Here is an 18355-nt window from a genome sequence, read left to right on the forward strand (position 1 = left end):
GCATGTAATCATGAGCGCATGAGTTTACATGTTGATTATTATACAAGTGCCTGCACACAAACATGCATGTGGAGGGTTTTCAGCTTCAATACTTTATTACAGACAAAAATGTTTTTGCTGAAATCCTTTAAAAATTTCTATGATAGTCAATATAGTCTAATAATGAAAATGATCTAATTGTAGTTCAATTTGATATGCAACTTTAGCACCTGCATACACATCTTGATCATTATTTTCAGTCACCAAAATTTCCAATGTTAGAAATGTTTTAGCTGCTGCTACTCCACTCACTGTGGCAACATCACGGACACTCTGGGATTCACCATCATGGATACTCTGTTGAAAGCAAACGGCACTTTTGCCTTAAACTTTTTGAAAAAGCTTGGTGAAGGCAAATAGACAAATGTGTTTTTCTTGCCCATGACTATCTATCTCCTCTGCCCCAGCCATGGTCTTCGCGGCACAAAGGGAAATACCACAGCCCAGAAGTTCCAGGCACTTTATTTAAGTAAAAGTGTTGGCTGGAGGTGAAGATATCCACCAGAGTTTCCACCAGAGTTTTCTTCCCTTCTCATCAAAGTTAACAGGACTGGCACACAGTACTTGCTTAGAATTGCCAACAGGTTCTTAAGAGAAAAGTTATATGATTTCAATTCATCTTTCAAAAGTGCCTGCCTTAAATTCTACCAAGCAGAGATGAAAGAGCTCTACTTCTTCATAGCTACAGAGGAAGCTAGAAAACACATAAATACCTGGTAGCTAATAAGACAGAAGGTAAAATTACAGAGTTTCTGTCTCCAAATTCAGTTAATCAAGTTACTTGTCTGGTTCTCATGAATGTCATCTGCTTCAAAGGAAACTAGGATAATCAATTCAACAAACAGCAGGCTAAGGAAAGACCATTTAAAGTCAGCAAGAATAAGGGGAAATCTGTACAGATAATATTTAAGAAATCTACCTTTAATATGATCTACATAGAAAAAAATACTCACCAAAATTCTGGAGTTGCCTTACTTTGGCAAAGAGCTAAATATAATCATCATGCTTCCCAAAGAAAATGTCAGTTTGGAAACGGTGGATTTGGAAAAGAACTTATGAGAAATTCATAGAATGGACAAGGCCAGGTATGATAGATGAAGAGGTACAAGTATTCCTCCCTAGATTTAAACTGGAGGAGACTTACAGCATAGAGGATGTCTTTTGTTCTCTGGGCATGCTGATGCCTTTGAGCAGGACAGGACATACTTTTCTAGAATGCCATCTGGAAGAGAGCTCTTTCTTTCCAAGGTTATGCACAATTCCTTTGCAGAGCTTAACAAGGAGGGCACGGGGGCTGTAGCCTCCACTGCGGCCACCATGATGCTTCAATGTGCAAGAGTCACTCCCACGTTCTGTTCTGACCACTCTTCCTTTTCTTTATTCAGCACAGCCAAACCAACTGTATTCTGTTCTGCGGCCAGTTCTCCTCCCCTTAAGGAAAAGGGGAGCACTGCATATAGCCCTTCTCCTGTCTCCTATTGACCCACTGTTCCTCTCACGTGTCACAATGTGCCTGAATCCAAAGTAAACTTCAGTGACAATCCAAGAATAAAGGGCCTCATTTTGAAAAAAAATTAAATGTTTTACACATACCCAATACTTCATCTTAACCTATTCTTTTCTCTTCTGTCACATATTCATTTCATCTTTTTAAAGTAATATTTGATCAGAGATGAGCTGCACTAAAACTCATAATTTCTTCCTTCAGTTTTTGTTGTGCCTCTTCATTTCACTGCATGGAGCAAATGAATGAGAGAACTATTAGAGAGATGCTGTTCACTGCTAACTGGTACACAAATGCTAACTGGTACACAAATATACCCAGTAAATAAAAATCTAGAAATGCCTCTGGACACTAACGAGGCATATTGCTTTGAGCAAAAAATGACATGCCAAATTATCCTTATAAAATAAAACAGCTTGACAGCATTCATCTCTCTCCCCCATTTCATGACCCCGATAATTTTTCCTGGCACCATTTGACTCTACTCAGTATATATTTACTCCGTAACTGTTCACAGCAAAAAGATATGGGGATAATATTGTTGATACATGCAGTACAAGGCGTTCTTACTTGCCCTTTCCCAGTTGTGCTGGCACTTGCTGACAACTGTAAAAACTTGTTGTTGTCATAAGCCAAGACAACTCCGAAGGCACACAGGGAACAGATATATGCTATAGTAATAACAAGGTGCCACTTTGAAAAAAATACTTTTCAGCTTAGGGCTACATTTAAACTTTCAGGTACAGTTCGTGAAACTCATAATGTGGGAGAGCAAGTACTGGTGGTGTCTTTGAGAGTCTCTAGGGAAAGACTCTGAGCTATTGTTATCATTATCACCATGCTAACTGAATCACAGTTAGTGCCTTGGTTATGGCACCTAAGGGAGTGACTTACTACCCTCTAGGTTGAAATAAAGGGCAAAATGAGATTCTTTTATTGTAGGAAGGTGGAACAAACTCAAGACACACAAAGGAAAAGGCACTCCATTCAATCTTAAGCTTTTAAAAATAGAGATATAAATTAAGCTGAATATGCAGTCCTCAGTTTGGCCATATAAATTAATCGAGCATACCTTTCGGATAAACTGAATACTGATGAAAATCATTGTACAGTTAGATACACTCTTCCTTCTGAAATATATGCATCTTATTTTTATAGAAATGCAGAAACAAAAGCAAAATAAAACAGGCAAGAAAATTTCATACAGAAAGCAGGGTTGTACTTGAAAATGAAAGAATGTTAATGTGCCTCAGATTGCATAATTTTTTCTCTCTCAGTTAAGTTGTAAAATTGTAAGATGCTGTTGAAGTAAGTCAGTCAAATAAAGTAAAAGTAATATCAATGAAAACTGCTCTTCTTTTTATTCAGTCATAAACATTAGGTTATAAATATGTAGGCTCATTTTCAAACTGAGTGTTCTAACTTCAAATACCTCAAAAGGAAAAATACATTGTATGTTACACCTGAACCTGAAATATAAAACAGTCCCTCTGTGTTTATGATAAAATTTTGAATCCTTTACCCCTTATTTTGTTCAGGAGTTGTATTTTTTTTTTACCCCTTTTCCTGATGTGACTAATTTTATTTTTCTATTGTTTGTTTCCTATTGTGATCCAGATTTATTTTAAAAATAATTGTTAGATGCCCCGTTTGTTTATAATAGTTCACATGTGGTATAGCAGATGAAACCAATGATTCCTCAAAGTCAATTCCAGCCTGTGATTCTGTATTTAGGTACTAAATTGCCATGGTCTGATTAATGGTTAAAAGATAAAAATGCCACTGGGACAGTTTTCTTAATTACTCCCCAAATAAATCTTAGTGATTAGGACTTTTTAAATACTTGAGACATATTTCAAAATAATTAAACTGGGATACTTTATTGAAAAGAGTAGAGGGGACTGGTCGAGCACTTTTGACTGGAACAGGTGACCATTTGACTTTAAGTGTGAACCATGGAAATAAAAGTAGCTATCTGTGCTTAATCACTTCCTGCACTGGAAGTAATAATCAGGTTCCTCAAGTCAATTACACCACTGAGGAGTGATGGCAGGAAGCAGACCCTTTAACAGTGAACCTGCTATTAGTTTGTGTTTTGTATTTTGTATTTTTAGTTGTAAATCTTTAACATGGATGGAGTTTGTGTTCAAATAACATTCTCTTCTCTCTCCAGGTGTTGACAACACAATAGGATTTGCCGATTTTTAGTACCTGAGGGATAAATTGTAATATGAGCAAAAATTTATATTATTACATTATCAGAAGACTGATACTGGGGGAAAAAAAGTTTCCTTACTCAGAGTAATGGAGTATTGGGGCAGAAAATTTTGGAGAAAAAATATCTCAACTTTATGATATCTTACATCATATATGGATATTAATATAGTTAGCTGGGATTGTTCATCCATTTTATAACACATAATTATGTAAATATATTTTTTATGTATTAATATTGATATTATTAGCAAGCAATGGTACTTCTGTTTTACAGCTCTTCATGTCAAGTCAAGGATACTGTATTTTGACTCATGTCAGAATAGAAACAAATAATTTTTTTCTGTTTATTTTCTCAGTAAACACTCAAATCTTCTGACTTGAAAGCTATCAGAGTGAACTTAACATTAAATTGTTTAGGTAATATAGTCCCTAACACTAATTCAGAGTAATATTCTTACTGTATTTTGTACAATATCAATTAAATATAAAATGCTACATGATATGAATAAAAGAAAAGGGGACCCAAAAGTTATTTATTACAATAAGAAGTTCGCACTCAATGAGTATGGCTTTGAGAAATACTAAACTTAGAAGCTGGAGCACAACTCTTATTTCAATATGATAGAGAACATGATGTCACAACTATAAATAGTAGTTTGTATACTGAAATATAGATGAATTGTATAGTGAATAGGAGCATGGTTGATGGATTTTGTTGTATGAAATGTGGTATAGTTTTGCTCTTATAGTTCTTTAACTCGAAGGCCATCTCAAAACAGTTAATACTAAAAGGCTTGAAACATTACTAAATAATTTTCTCTAGTTGATAATTGTATATTTAACTTAAGGTCAATGCAAGTGGCATTTTTCTTGAGTAACTAGGTATACATTTTGGAGGATCACTTACTTCTTAAAAAGTGTCAAGTAAAAATAATCATTGAAGTTTAATAAATTTATAATATGCTAGGTAAAAGGCCATTTAATTGAATATGAACTTACTAACCATGGAAAATTTACTACACCCATTTAAAAGCTTTATTTATGTAATAATGTTTGTCATTTGCTTAAAAATTTTGTAGTAAAATGTATGTGTATTTTTCATGTGTGTGTATAACCATAATAGGCCACTTGAAATGTCTACACAATTATAAAACTTATCATTTGTAATGTTTATTTTCACAGCATTTTATTTTGTTTAACTATGTTGTGCTATTGTGTGTGTTTTATAGGCATTGAAGGTCTAATCCTTTCTTTGTCTTCTGCATTTTACTTGAAATAGTTATATAAGGTCATTTGTATATATACTTGTTCTACTTAAGCCATATAGGTGCTTGCTAAAATTATACACTTAATGTTTGCATAAACTATTAAATTTTGTGAATGCTATCTTGTTGAAAGTTTTTATTATAATAAGTGGATATTATCCTATCATTTCCACCCATGAATGGAAAATATTATTATGAGAATTTTCCAATGGATGATCTAAAGAAAAAGTTTGATTATTTTTGAAGAATATGAAAAGAAATTTGCATTCTCAAACTGATGGATATCACTGATGTATAAAATTTGCTTTGCTTTATTTGAAATCTTATCTTGGTCTCAAAAGAAAAGCAATTTTCAAAAGTAAAGTAAAACTATAACTACATTAATAGATATGTGTTCTGTTTAGTAGACCATTCAAAAACCAATGAACTTATTCCCAGTGCCCAGGGATAAAGAAGGAAACATCGTGCTGATGATTTCAATAATCTTGCATTCAAAAGGCCAGAAGCTTAGAAAACAGATTGTAACGTGATTTTACACATATCACCAAGAGACATTATACATTTATATTCAATACAATAGTAATGTCAGTGCTCTTTGTTTTGAAAGTCTTAAGTTCACATGAGTGTACTATATTCCATAATATTGTCAGGTGTTTACATTGTCAGATGTCAATTAGCAAGCAGTGTCCTCTTAAAAAAGAAATGCAGGTTTAACTGAACTTACAGTTTGAACTTCACTTCACAATAGTTTAAGTTGAAAGGTTCTACCCACAGACATTATATCTGGGTTGGATACAAATTAAATGCAACACCTACCATATATTTGAATTTTAGTTGTAGGTAGAAAAACAGTGGCCTTCTAGATTAATATTTCCCAGAATTAAATCATTGGAATGATATCTGTGCAGAATTTCAATAAGTATTTACACAAATACACACAGAGATACATGATTTTATGGTCAAATACATTAGAAACGTATGGTTAAACTAAGGCATAAGTCTCTTCATAGCAAGAATTCTCAGATGCTGTTACTGTAATAATGTTAACTGTCTGAATCCAAGGTATGCATATATTAAGTAAGGTATTCCAAAATGAATTGGCCATAAAAAAACATTTTTCATGAAATACAACACAAGAGTATTCTTCAGAATGCTAAAAGAAATAATATAAAGACATTTTCAATTGCCACTAAATCCAACTGACACTTTGTAATCACATCTTATTTAAATTCTCATTATATTTATCACCTTTTATTACTTCAGTTTTGGCTTCTAGGACATTTTGCTTCCCTCCCTTTTGTATTTTTCCTTTCACAAAAGAAAAAAAAGTATAGAAAAATTTTTAAGACAATCCACCAAAAAAAAAAAACACTAAATATTCCCCATATCGTAATTTTGTTTCATGAGATGAGGCAAATCTCTTTTTTTTCTCTTACAGATCAGAGGAATATGAGCTTTTATTCAAGTCTAATATCTAATGTCATAAGAGGAGAGGCACTTTGTTAGGTGGTGGATTCTAACTTGAGATTACAAAGGCCCTACATACAGAGTACCTGTGCTCCCAGAGAAACTACCTCTTTACATCAAAATTAAAGATGGGCGATCTGAGAATCCCCCAGTCATACGTTGACACCACCATTTCTTTTTATCCCCAATCCTCCCTATTCCAGAACTGCAAACTTTCTAAATATTGCTTTATAGAAGATAATAACTGGAACATATTATCACATCACCGTAAGAAACGATCAAAATTAATCTAAGTACTCTCTTTACCCTCACTGAGGTTAAGACAGAATAGTGAGAAGCTAGGAAAATTCCTTGGCAAGTAGAATTTGGAAACTGAGAAGATAACAGAACACAATGGCTGAGCAAATTACAGCCAGGTGCAGGTGGTCACCAGGGCTGAATGTCTAGCAGGGGCAAAACTGGGAAATCAAGGACCTCACACCCCAGGGTAGGTAACATTTTCTCCCCTAGCCTTTCCTCCCTGGAGGTGACATCTAAGCCTCAGTTGTATTTCAGCTCCAGACCCAGAAAAGCAGCAATACCAGGTGAGGGAACCAACTGCAATTAAAAGACCCCCTGCCCTGTCACTGACCAAACAGTGGAGACCATGACTTTGAACAGGGCATACCTGGAAAAAGGATGAATATTCTACTGAAACCCTCCCCTGAGACCTCCCCTAAGATTCCTACCAGCAAGAAAGAGATAAAAGCCTCAAGACAAGGACCCAGAGCCTGTGTTTTCCCTCCGAGGAGCAGCCTGCACCATTCCCTTTCCTCTTTTCTTACCTTCTCCTCCTAACCCTCCCACCCCTGCTTCTTTCTTGACAGGTACACATCTCCTAAACTCTTAAGGCAATTGGGTAGCTGTGGATGGGATAGGCGGGGTAGGGGAGAACAATAGGGGGGAAATGGGATAACTGTAATAGAACAACAATTAAAAAAAAAAAAAAGAAAAAAATAGCAAAGTAGAAATTCACACTAGAGAGCTCAGGATTATAGAAAAGGTAGGCCATGGTATGCATGGGGGATTGGTTTAAAAACTACATGGATACCCAAATCTGTGGATGCTCAAGTCCCCTATAGCAAATGATGTTGTCCTGGCTGGTATGGCTCAGTGGATTAAGCACTGGCCTGGAAACTGAAAAATCAATGCTTCATTTTCCAGTCAGGGCACATGCCTGGGTTGTGGGTCAGGTCCCCAGTTGGGGGCATATGAGAGGCAACAGATTGATGTATCTCTTGCACATTGATGTTTCTCTCTCTCTCTTTCTCTCTCCCATCCCCTCTCTCTAAAAATAAATAAATAAAATCTGTAAAAACATAAGAAATATATTATTTTTTTAAAAAAGAAAATGATGTCATATTTGCATATATTCTATGCATTTTCTTCTATATATTGTAAATTATTTTGGCCCTGGCTGGTTTAGCTCAGTGGATTGAGCGTCGGCCTGCGAGCTAAGTGTCGCTGGTTCGATCTTCCAGTCAGGGCACATCAGAGAAGGAAAACTCTGACTCCAAAAAACCTCCGCTGCCTTGCGGCATACCTCTTCAGGGGAAAGGCTAAGGGAGTAAACCCCGACAGAAAATCCGGAGCCGGAGTCCCTAAGGTGGTTTGACATTGTAGTCAACACCGGCAACTCCTGCGGCGCACCTGAACCCAAGCTGTATCGACTCCGTCTTTCCCTTGGACCCTTCAGCTGCGAAGAGAGGGGGGGTCTGCTGCATGGGCAACAGCAGACCCTCCATATTACCCTGCCCAGGCTCTGTAGCTTCAGCATCATCGCAAGATGTCGATTCAACACGGGAGGAGACAGATACCGTGTCACTCCCGAGTCGGACTGCACAGCCATTCTCGGCGGTGCAGATAGACTCTTAAGAAGCTACACCATCGTCTCTCGAGACGGACGGCTGCCGATGACGATGATTGTAAATTATTTCTAGATTATTATTCTACCTAATACAGTATAAATTGTATACAAATAATTGTTATATTGTATTATTTAGGGACGAATGAAAAGTCTGTAAATGTTCATTACAGACACAATGGTTGTAGGCCTAACTACATGATACATGTTAGCAACAATGCAACCTTTTTTCTAAAGAATATTTTAAGTGTGCAGCTGGTTTAATTTGTGATTTCAGAACCCATAGATATGAAAGGACAAGTTTACAAAGATATAGCTATAATATTTTGGGTCATATAGATCATTGCCAAGTTGTAATTTAAAATGTTAGTGAATGAGTTAAGAGTCATAACACACCTCCTGGAAGTTTAACAATCTCTATCTGACCCAAATCTACATGAAACTGGTGCAGCCTAAGATATAACCTTGTAGGATATTTATTACTGTTCATTCACCAGGGCCAGAGTCATCACTTCAATTGTAAAGATAGAAGTGTATTTTCTAGGAGACAGTACATAATCCTTGGGTATAAACAAAATTGTTATTTCTCATCTTCAGGCTTTTTATCTAGCAGCCAAGTCTACCTTCCTTAACTAAGGGCTAAGGAATTAAACATAGTTGCTCTCCAAACTTGCCTACAACCATGCTCTACGTACCCATTCAGTACTTGTCATCACACTTAAAAGATAATCTAAATTCTTTACCTAATGCTGTTAAAGTCCAACTAAATCTACCCCTTGACTTCCTCTCCAAACACATTTATTACATCTTTTCTTAGAATGCATTAGGCATCTCAGTTTCCTTTCCTTACTCTTAAATACACTATGAACCCACTGGTTTGAGTGTTGCACATTCTGTTCTCTGTTATAATGCTCCAGAAGTACATATGGCTTGCCCCTAACTTTATTGAATTTTGGCTCAAAGACAGTTTCTCAGACCTTTTCTTATTATCTATTCTGAAAGGGCAACTCATTTTCCTCTATGCTAGCTACACTGTTTTCTTTTTTCTTCACAGCTCTCTTAGTCTCCGAGAATGTTTTCTTGTTTATTTGTTTTTGTTGAAGAAATACAAAAGGATTTATGTAATTAAGTGTCTGTGTGTATGTATCTGAATGTCAAAACATGAAAAACATTTAATAGCAAATTTCTATTAAGCTTTTAGTTTAATTGGGAAAGTTCATAGGTTTTCTATTGTTTCACTTCATGTTCTAATGAGTATCACAATTAAGTGTTGCTATAATTAAAACGCACTTTTAATGTATGTAACCAAAGATGTTTACTCTGCTAGCTTATTCTGACATGTTAGTAATTTCAAATTCATTCATATAAAATGGAAATGAGCATTACATTTTATAAAATCAAAAGATTATTGGGCTTGAAATAAATAAAAGCATTACTAAATACTAAGAAAATAAGGATTCTTAAGAAGGAAATACGTGTTTTTTTCTGATATCTGTGTTTTCAACACAAGTGCAATTCTTCCTCTTTCTCACCTTTGGGGAATCAAAAATGAGAACTCAACAAGAAATACAAGTGTGATTATTTGCTCTTGAAAACATTACATTCTGAGAGAAAACAAGATTCAAAATAATTGAAAGGCTTATTTTCAATTTTTCTTGTTTCTATTAGTGGATGTAAATTATGTTTTGGACTGACTAAAGAACCTGCTGTTGCTGACCTCAATGAATGACTGAGTAGTACTGTGTATTTGTAGTTATTACAGATTGCTGGTATGTTAAACATCAAATGGGGATAATTGTTCCTTAGATTGTTTTGTTTTGTTTTGTTTTTTGCTGAATAACTATGTACATCTATTGCTGCCTCTTCCTAACTAAAACACTGACTCTTTTATGGGAGGACTATTTAACTCAATATGTGAGGTTGTGCCACTTTCTCTAATAGTCTTTCTCAAAATTGTCACTAGTTTAATACTATAACTTCAGCTGTAACACTTGACAACTAAAAGCCTTTTTATATTCTATTTCAGTTCCACTGGATTTGTATCCATATCCTAATGTAGGTAATGACTTAAAAAAAAAAAAAAACATACTTTTTTTAGTATCATAATATTTGGATACTGACAAAATTTATTTTTCTTTTCATGGTTAAATATACCATAAAATTGTTCTCCAGTAGAATGTTTCTTTCTTGCTCTGAAAGTGTCTAATTTAATATGGGGGGGGGGGATTTGAATTAAACACTAAAGCAAATATTCTTTATTTAATATACTTTAAAGAAACTGTTAGAACAAATTAAATTAGGAGTAGAAATACTAGATATAATACTTAGGTATATATATTAATATTTTATTCATTAAAATGTCATATTATATTTCTCGTTGGCAGCCATCCGTCTCGAGAGACGATGGTGTAGCTTCTTAAGAGTCTATCTGCACCGCCGAGAATGGCTGTGCAGTCAGACTCGGGAGTGACATGGTATCTGTCTCCTCCCGTGTTGAATCGACATCTTGTGATGACGCTGAAGCTACAGAGCCTGGGCAGGGTAATATGGAGGGTCTGCTGTTGCCCATGCAGCAGACCCCCCCTCTCTTCGCAGCTGAAGGGTCCAAGGGAAAGACGGAGTCAATACAGCTTGGCTTCAGGTGCGCCGCAGGAGTTGCCGGTGTTGACTACAACGTCAAACCGCCTTAGGGACTCCGGCTCCGGATTTTCTGTCGGGGTTTACTCCCTTAGCCTTTCCCCTGAAGAGGTATGCCGCAAGGCAGCGGAGGTTTTTTGGAATCAGAGTTTTCCTTCTCTGATGTACCCTGACTGGAAGATCGAACCAGCGACACTTAGCTCGCAGGCCGACGCTCAATCCACTGAGCTAAACCAGCCAGGATTATATTTCTAAGATTAGATAATTTATAAGGACCATATAAGCTATCTGGTAAGAATGTGTTTTATTTAATAGAAAAAGTGTTATTGTAGTATTAGCTTCCTTCATCTTATCCAATTATTTGCATGATTTCCCAGCATATTCTTTTAAGTGCAAATAAAAGAACATGATTGCTTTGGTTTGAAGATCCATGGAGGCATTAGTGTCACCTCAGGGTATCTCAGGCCCCGCAGGCATGGCATGCTTCTTCACATTAGCCCAACAATTGGATCAATATATCCCTGGGCCTTCCCTTCACTTGTACAGATATAGAAAACCAATTTTGTTATTGAGCTAAAGAAACACACAAGAGATTGCTATAGAAAACATTATGCTAATAAATTCTTTTAATAATGTGTCTCTCATACTATATATTCTCTTTGGAGAATTGAATATTAGACCTCATTTTATCCTCCATGTCCCTTTAGTAATTAAAATATATATATCCTGGCTGCTTTGTGTTTTATTCTGGTTGATTTTTTAAAATATAGTTCTCCATTTCATCAGACCTCTATATTTAGTATTGGCTAAATACTATTTAATGTTCACCAGTGATTCTAATAAGCAAAGCCATTAGTTGACCCACTTTCAAATGCATTACTTCTCTCTCACTCTCTTGCCCTGCTGAGTTAATAAATTCTCGCCCCCCGCCTCAGGTTTTTGCATCTATGTGTAAAATGAGATTAGCCAGTAACTGTCATTCTTCATGCTGTCATTGCATGGATTTGATATCAAGAGTGGAAAATCTTCCCTTATTTGGGAGACTGAAATATCATGTTTCTTGAATATGTACTCAGATATTTTTATAAGTATGTTGTTGCTTGAATTTTCACCAAATGAACACATCCCAATTGCCACCATGAAACAGAATATTATTAATATCTAGAATTTATACCCATTCCAAGATATTACATTACCCCTTCCTCAAGAATAACCACTACTTGTTCCTAAAACAACATAGATTAGTAGTGGCTGGTTTAGATTTTTTTTTTTTTTTTTTTTTACACTTAATAGAAATTAACTCTTTAACATCTGGTATTTTTAAATTCAACATTAAGTTTATAAGAGTCACCCTCAGGTCTAACCAGTTGCCTTCCATAGTGCAATTAGAATGTATTACGTAATTATGTCACAACTTATCTATTCTAATGTAGATAGGCATTCAGATTATTCCATAATCTAATATAAATAATTCTGTTATAAATAATTTTGCACATATTTCTGCTGGGTATATATACGGAAGGAATTTCTGGATCATATATTCTACCAAACAATTTTCCAAAGTAGTTGAACCAATTTAAAATTCAATAGAGGTTTTTTATGTATTTATTCAACATATTTAATGTTAAATATCTTACTCATATTTACATTTCTTTTTTGTAATTTATAGTAGTTTTTGGAGACTAACATTCTGTCTAAACTTTCAAATTATTAGCATAAAATTTTACCTATTTTATATTTCTTTTTTTTTTTTTCCCTCCTTAACTTTCTCCTGGGGTCTGCTTATTCTAACAGTCTTTTCAAATTACCAGCATTTGGTTTAATTAATTCTATTTTATTTTATTTTTAAGTATATTTTATTGATTATGTTGTTACAGTAGTTCCAATTCTTTTCCCCTTTGCTCCCCTCTGCCCAGTACCCTCCTTCCCTCCAGCAATTTCATCCCCCTTAGTTCATATCCATGGGTCCTGCATATAAGTTCTTTGGCTTCACCCTTTCCGGTATTATTCTTAACACCCCACTGTCTATTTTGTACCAACTTATTATGCTTCTTAGTCCCTGCACCATTTCCTCATTTCTCCCCCTCCACCCTCCCAGCTGATAATCCTCCAAATGATCCCCATGCCTATGATTCTGTTCCTATTCTGGTTTGCTTAGTTGGATTTTGTTTTTATTTTTAGATTCAGTTGTTGATAGTTGTGAGTTTGTTGTCATTTTAGTGTTCATAGTTTTGATCTTCTTTTTCTTAATTAAGTCCCTTTGACATTTCATATAATAATGGCTTGGTGATGGTAAACTCTTTTAGCTTTACCTTGTCTGGGAAACACTTCATCTGTCCTTCCATTCTGAATGATAGCTTTGTGAGATAGAGTAATCTTGGTTATATGTTGCTTTTCATCACATTGAATAGTGCTTGCCAGTCCCTTCTTGCTTTCAACGTGTCTTGTGAGAAATCAGCTGATAGTCTTATAGATACCACTTTGTAGGCAACTGTCCACTTCATTCTTGCTGCTTTTAGGATTCTCTCTTTATCTTTCACCTTTGGCATTGTAATCATGATGTGTCTTGGTGTGGCCCCTCTGGGTCCAGCTCGCCTGGACTCACTGTGCTTCCTGGACTTGTATGTCTATTTCCTTCGCCACATTTGGGAAGTTTTCCTTCATTATTTTTTCACATAAGTTTTCAATTTCTTGCTCTTCCTCTTCTCCTTTAGCACTCCCATGATTCAGATGTTGGCACATTTAAAGCTGTCCCAGAGGTTCCCCAAGCCTCTCCTCATTTTTTTCAATTCTTCTTTCCTCTTTCTGTACTGGTTGACTGTTTTTTTTTCTTCCTTATGTTCCAAATCATTGATTTGAACCTGTTTCCTTCCCTTCACCATTGGTTCTGTGTGGATTTTCCTTTGTTTCACTTAGCATAGCCTTCACTTCTTCTCTTATGCATCTGTCATATTCAAGCATATTGTCAAGCCTGTGAGCATCTTTATCATCAGTGTTTGGAATTCTGCATCTATTAGATTGGCTATCTTCTCATCTGTTAGGTTGGCTATCTCCTCATCACTTAGTTCTCCCACTGGAATTTTGATCCATTCCTCCTTTTGGGCCATACTTCTCTGTCTCCTCCTCTTGACAGGCTCCTGTGTTTGTTTGCCTCTGTGCCTTAGGTTGAGCTGTCACTCCTGTTACATTGTAAGGGGTGGAGTCTTAGGTATTCGTCAGTACAGGGCAACCTGTTTCACCACGTTGTGGTGCTGTATGTGGGGGAGGGGTCTGAGAGGGAACAATGCCACCCTCAGCACTCACCCCTTTTCCAGGCACTTCTCCCACTTCCATATGGGACTGGCGCCCCTCTAGCTGTTGCCCTGGCCTTCGCTCCAAGAGTGGGTGGGTCTTTGGATGTTCTAGGACTGTGGGGGCCTTTAAACAAGTGGACTCTGCTAAGAGACTGGCATTTTTTGCTTCCGCCCCAACCCCCACTGGTTTGCACAGTCAGAAGCAATGAGGCTTGATTTTCCCCCCATGCTGGGACCAGGAGCTTTGGGGTCCGGTGAGGAGCTGGGAACGCTCCCCAGGTGTTCCTCCTGACTTTTTAAAATGTGTGACTTCACTTTCTGCCAGCCTATTGCTGCCACCACTGCTGCTGCCACCACACTAAGTCCTCTCCACCCTAGCTCCACCCCTTCTAATTGTCTGGGTGAGTATTTCTTCTTCATATCTCTGTTTGCTGGACTTCCATGCAGTTTGATTTTCTGGAACTTCTGGTTGTTTCTAGTTTTGAGGTAGTTGTATTCCTTCTTAGTTGGGGAGGGAGATGCAGCGTGTCTATCTACGCCTCCATCCTGGCCAGAAGTTCTATTAATTCTGTTTTAAATGTGTGTCTTCTTTCATGTCTGCTCATGATTTTTTCCCACAGATTAAATATTGTACTTTATTAGAGTCAATTACAGGTAATTTTCAGTAATGATTTCTCATGCAAATTAAAAGGAGGAGTGAGAGAGAAAGAGAGGCAATAATCATTCAGATTTTGTATGTGGATGAAACAAACATCTTCCTCCAAACCAAACACATGGAGATAGTCCCACCAATCCAGAGGCAAGGGCTTGATGATGAGTTGAATAAATACAGGACATTTATGACATACCCAGAATGTAGGGTAAGACTAAGGAGAGATGCGGTAAGCTTCCTGCAGTACTTCAGACACACCACAGATGTGTCACCATTCATGAACCCTCCACATGTCAGCAATAAACCCAGCACACTCTCGGAGGAAGTGCTTTCCTCTCTACAAGTGAATGAATTCAGGCAATGCTTTATGAGAATGACAAGGTTCAAAAGAAATGTTTGCTCCAAGGCTCCAAGGGCATAAATCTTCTTAGAAGATACATAGAAATGAACAGACTAAGAAAGGGAATTGAGTTCTCAATGGAGGACTCTGCTATGTGTAAATAATTACTTCAGATAGATTACAATCAAAATGCACATCGAATAGACTGTGTTGTGTGAGAGAACATCTGATCCACGGTCACTCCTTGGGCACTTGGGGAAGCTGCTAGGATGAGCTTCAGTGTTCTTCTTGGAGCCAGAGAATCTTCACATCATTTGTATCTGCTAATATTTTTGTTTCTTTCTGTCTAATTTCTTTATTTTAAATCATTTGTTTACTCTGAATTTTTTATTGGATACTTTATGTCCTTTATTATAGTATAAATGATTTATAATAAATTTCACATATCAAAATTAAAAATTTTGATACTTTTTAAGGAATATTTTAATTTAGACTAGATTTAGCTTTACAGGAAATTTGCAAATACAGTACACTGAATTCTCATGTATCCCATCTAGTTTCCTCTATTTTTAAACCTTACATTAGTATGGCACTTTTCTCACTTTGTGCTAAACAATTTCCATTTGAGGGGTGCTACCTTGCTATCAGATGTTAAATGAAGCAATCCTTATAACTGAAGGGCATTAGAGTATCTTAAAACCTAAAATACCTTTAATATCTTGGGTGATGTTGGAGAAATACTCTACTGGGAATGGCCGTGCCCAGAAGAGCTCTATAATAAAATAGAAATAATTTATACACAGTCATACTGTCTGTGGAATATAAGGAAGAGCTACTGATAAGCAGAGATACTCTTTCTGCTTGGGACTGACTTGGGAACTGTGTGAGAATCTGCTTGATTCTTTTGCCACTTGAACAGTATCTTCTAAAGACTCCTTAACTGACCAACATTTTATTTGAAAGGCCACTACTCTGGTTGAAGGAGGTGAAAATAAATCAGCTCAGTGGGCTGAATTGCATGCTATTTTCATAGCAGTGAGGGAAATATTGGACAGTAGAAAAAGTCCATTTGGGTTTTTACTGGGCAGCGGTCAATGGCATAGCCATATGGCCCAGCAGGAGAGCAGTAGAGGCTGGCCTATTAAAGGGATGCTCTCAGAAATCACTGTGGGAATTTTAGGGATATATTAATGTAAGACATGTAAATGCCCATCAAAAAGAACCCCTTTCAAAGTTTGGAAGATGATGGAATTAACAAGTAATTTTAAGGTATCTACCTGGGTCCATGAAATAAGTAGATGTGAGGGTGCTGCAGAAATGCAAAGATGGGCTGAATCTAGACCTAATTCTTTTACACTGACTGAGGCCCAAGATGCCAATAAGAGCTGCTCTGTCTACCAGCAAAAGAGACAGAGACTGCAGTTGGTAGGTGGCAGATTCTTGGGAGGATGGCCCTGAGCAGAGCCAACAAGTCAGACTGATGCTGGTAGACCTGGGGAGTACGAGAGGGCCCTGACAGGAACAGACTCTGACTCTGGACAGGGCTTTGCTTACCTGATGGTAGATGCAAATGCTCAGAGTATTAGGGAAGGACAAGAACAGAGATAGTGCACCAATTAAGACAGCTGATTATAATTTCTTCAGACCGAAGAATACACTTTACAGCTCATTTTATCCAACAGTCTGCAAAGAGTTGTCCTTCTCACAACACCAGCTTGATAGAAAGTTGGAGCAAACAATTAAAATATTGGTTATCTAAAATGGAGGGGAGATAAAGGCATGAAGGACTGGCTTACATGCCTTCACCAGTGTTTGCTCACTCTCAACGTGAACTAGAGTGGAACTAAAGGAGGGTCCCATTGGATAGATTTCTGTTTTTTTGCTGGATCTTGGGAGAGGGAGTGGGGAAGGTGCTAATATTCTTTCTCTCCCATATAATCTTAAGCCCTCCTGCCCTGACACTTGATACAGTGGTTTACAGCTAAAACTACAAGGCTTAGACGCAGGAATAATTACTAAACAAGAAACTGTAAATATGCTTTTAACCTTTATGTCACAATTCTTAAGGGCCTAATGGGGCAGGACATGCCTTTCCTTCATCTGACAAAGTTGGAACTAACAGTGAATGCAACTATATTGCCTGGTGGTAACAAGAGCCAATGAGTTCCGCACCTGTGTAACCCAATACTGGGAATTGAGGAGGAGGTACTTGCTAGACTAGTGTTTCTGCCTGCAATGTTGATCAAACCTAATGTCCATTCAAGAGGTGGAAGAGTTTAGATATAAAAAGAAAGAAGGAAATATAGTAAATGAGGGTAAAGAAATGAATAAATGAGCATAAAGTAAGGGAAATGCAATAATACATTAATACATGGAAGGAGGCTCAGAGTAGATATTATTTCTTAGCTTAATTACATCAGATGCCTAAAAGAGTGAGACCATATGTTTGTGGAGATCACACCCCTGCTTTTGGAACCTAACAGGATTGAATGGAAACCTACAAATCTGAGTGTCCTCTCCCTGGGAGTCAATTTTCATATACTATGATAATGGACTAGAATGATCATTGGTCACTGCTTAGGATTCCAGCAATGTGTTAGTACCTTTAGGCTTGTGTGTTATTTTGCTGTAAGAGGTCTGTGCTGTAAGAGGTTCACAGATGGTGGCCTGTGAGTTCATAGAAAATATATATTTTATATTAGTCTCTGCCCCAGGTTCCTAGCACAGACTTCCTAAAACCCTTGTAAATTCCTAAGCAATAAGCACTAGAATCATCTTTTGTTCTAATGAGGTGACTTTGGGTAAGCTCCTGGACAGGGGCAGGTCACCAGAAAGAACAGGCTGTGATTAGAAGCTTGGGATTTTCAGTCCTTCTCCTCATCCTCCAGAGAGGGAAGTGGGACTGGAAATGGAGTTAATAATTGGTACTGCCTATGTGAGGAAACCTTCATAAAACCCTAATAGTAGGGGTTTAGAGAGCTACCAGGTGGTCGAGCTCATCCACGCTGGGAAACTTACCCACTTCAACTCCAGGAGCA

At 37.0% G+C, this 18355-nt stretch overlaps 1 pseudogene; it reads left to right on the plus strand.

Annotated features, from left to right (window-relative positions):
• Window positions 1-327: 327 nt before the first annotated feature.
• On the plus strand, window positions 328-1475 carry LOC150008779 (serpin B6 pseudogene; annotated as a pseudogene).
• Window positions 1476-18355: the final 16880 nt, after the last annotated feature.

This window comes from Furipterus horrens, unplaced genomic scaffold, assembly GCF_987537825.1.
Source record: "Furipterus horrens unplaced genomic scaffold, mFurHor1.1.pri manual_scaffold_5, whole genome shotgun sequence".
Taxonomy (NCBI): domain Eukaryota; kingdom Metazoa; phylum Chordata; class Mammalia; order Chiroptera; family Furipteridae; genus Furipterus; species Furipterus horrens.